The 2,912-nt window shown below is 48.9% G+C and overlaps 1 non-coding gene across 1 annotated transcript; it reads left to right on the plus strand.

Annotated features, from left to right (window-relative positions):
* The first annotated feature begins 1,853 nt into the window (after positions 1–1,853).
* On the plus strand, positions 1,854–1,933 carry TRNAL-UAG. The gene has a single exon. It is a non-coding gene; the product is annotated as a tRNA-Leu (tRNA).
* The last annotated feature ends 979 nt before the right edge of the window (positions 1,934–2,912 follow it).

A 2,912-nucleotide genomic window follows, 5' to 3' on the forward strand; every position in this document is an offset into this window, starting at 1 on the left:
TATGAAAATGAAGAGGGCTGTGAGCTAACCGCGACATGGCCAACGTAGTGCTCTGCCTCCAGAACTATGGAGCAAGTGTTCTCATCCCATGAGGCGCCGCTAAGGTCTCTCAGCTTGGACACTTGGATCCATCGACCTCTCCACTTCCTCAGGTGGTTGTACACCTGGGTGGCAGACACCTCCTGCCCATAGAACTCGAACACCTACTTCGCACCGGTGTTCAAGTGCACCTCCTTGAAGCCCTTGTCAGTCCTGACTCCACTAGAGATGAGCTCACACATTTTGTTCAGCACGAACGTGGACATGAACGGCTGCCACTTCATGTTGTTCGACCTATCATCCTTCTTTGCCTTTGCTGTTACTACCTTGAGTGCAGCGACGACAGCAGCAGCAACAGGAGTTGGTTCAACGAGCACTACTGGCACATAGAGGGAATCGGACGCAAACACCTCTGAATCAGGTGCCATTTCGGACATAGCCTGTGAGTCCTCGACAAACGATGGAGCAAACTGGTTTTCGGACAGGACAAGGGTCTGAATAAGATCTTGCGTCTGTGTGGTCATGTCCTACAATCATAGCACACATTGACAATAAGCATTGCACACAACATACCGGACAATCCATGAAAGCAGGAGCATACATGTACATGGTTCATCACTATCATAGCAAGCACATGCTTCATCACTATCATACTAAGCACATATGGTTCATCGTTATCATACTAAGCATACCGCACAATCTATGAGCATGAACATACATCTACAATAAACAACATGCTACAAATGGACCACCAATAGCTACAAATCACAGATCTAAGCACGAACCAACACAAGCACAAGGTCCAGCTTCAAACTCTACTACTAATCTAGCCTACCACATGCTTGAACATCTAGTCCTACCACAAATTGCAACCGCAGCATAGCAATCAACCATATGAACTCACAGATCAGACCACTAATCAACCATACATCTAGATCAAACCCTAGCTGCATCTCATATCTAGCTAGAAGGAACAGAGAAAAAAGGGGATTGAACTCACAGAGGCCATGGCTGGAGCTCGAGGACGAGGGGGGACGATCGTAGAAGATCAACGCCGGCCGGTGAAGGAGCGCCGACGCCGTGGACCGCCGGCCGATCAAGATGCGCCGCTTACCTGCTCGTCAGTGCCGATGCGCGTCGGCGGAAAAGCTTGAACGGAGGGAGAATGGTGGCGAGAGTTGGGGCCGTGAGGGAAGGGGCTAAATAGGGGTGGACTCGGCGGGAGGTGAGCCGAAATCCTCCCGCCGATTTTTCGACGACGCAGGCGAGCTCGCGCCATCTCCCTGGTCGCACGAGGAGAGAAGCGCGTTGCCCTCCCCTGCCTCGCCCAAGCCAGGCTCGCCAGCTACTGCCGATTCTGGCGTTTCCCCTGGGGCTAGCCTGGAACTGCTTTAAGTTCTTTGCAATGCGGGCCGCACAGTAAACGCAGACAATCAAACGGGCCAAGTTCTTCCCGCGCGGGTCAGGCTGGGTCATATGCAGGCAACCAAACACGCCCTAGGAAAATGCACCGGGCAGGAGGACGAGAATGAATTCAACGTCAGCACATTTTCACGTGTTAACCGCAGAGAAGCCCATCAGTGTACTAGATTATACTTCAAATCGTAACTATCAAAACAGCCCAAGTCAAATGGCTCACGTTTGCCTGATGACTCAGTTATCAATTTACTTGGAGACCGATCGTTATCCATCAGTCGCATTACTCTGTAGTACTAGCTCTCATAACTTGGAAAGCTGTGTGGTGCACTAAAGCGATAAACAGAGTACTACTCGAGCTTATGATATAAAAGGAAACGTGTCTAATTAAGCACAAAGACAGTTTGGCCGAGTGGTCTAAGGCGCCAGATTTAGGCTCTGGTCCGAAAGGGCGTGGGTTCAAACCCCACAGCTGTCACATATTTTTAATTTTTTCCCGCCTTTCTCTTTTGATTTGAGGTATTTTAATTTTTTTCGTCATTTTTCAAGTCCATGGATGGAGGCATGGAGCAGTATTTTGTAAAACTGCACTAAATCATGCTTAGATCGGCTCATGGAAATTCTTCGAGACATCCTTTATTTCTAAGTTTATCAGTACTAATTAAATAAGGAAAAAAACCAAACTAGTGAATTTGAATTAAAGTAATTATATTAGAACTAATTAACAGTTGTCATTTTTCCAAAAAAATTATCTTAACGTCCTCCCATAAAATAGCGTTCTGTTTTTCATCTGTGCCTACTAATAAAGGGAAGTACGAGTTTCAAAAAATTAAAGGAAGGCACTTACTTATCTCCAAATTTTTGGTCCGTTCACTGAGTTCTCACGTATCTATCTGAGTTACTACTCTCCCGTGCTTTCACTCCCTCTTCGCTCTGATTGTTGTCGTCCTTCATCCCAGTTCTCGCCTCTGTTCGCCGTATGCTCGAAGTTCAAAGTTCTGCCGGAGGCGAAGGCTGAGGATCTAGAGATGGTGGCCACCCGCAAGATCAACTCAGCGACACTCACACACAGCGCTCACCGCCGCAAACAGAGGAGCGGAGAGCCAGCACACGCGGCGACCCATCGGGTACCACTGCTGATGCACTCTCCGACCTGGCAGGAGTAGCTGCAGATGTCGTACTACTATGCCATCAGTCAAGCAGCTCGGTCAGCAGTAGTCCCCGACCACCTCCGCCCCGCTCGTGCCATGGAGCGTAGACCTCAACACGCCCATCCAGAGTTAGGGAGCCGTCGTTACTATAGCCGGGAAGTCAACAGATGTTGACCAAATTGATGATTTGAAGACTTTATTTTGGGACTTCCCTTGGCTCCTTGGACGCAAGCCCAAAGACATTGCACCCCTCATTTACGAGGCTTTCTCCCGGAAACATTGGAAGGTACGGGAGGCCCTCAAGGA

The sequence above is a fragment of the Triticum dicoccoides genome, chromosome 3B (assembly GCF_002162155.2).
Source record: "Triticum dicoccoides isolate Atlit2015 ecotype Zavitan chromosome 3B, WEW_v2.0, whole genome shotgun sequence".
NCBI classification, from domain to species: domain Eukaryota; kingdom Viridiplantae; phylum Streptophyta; class Magnoliopsida; order Poales; family Poaceae; genus Triticum; species Triticum dicoccoides.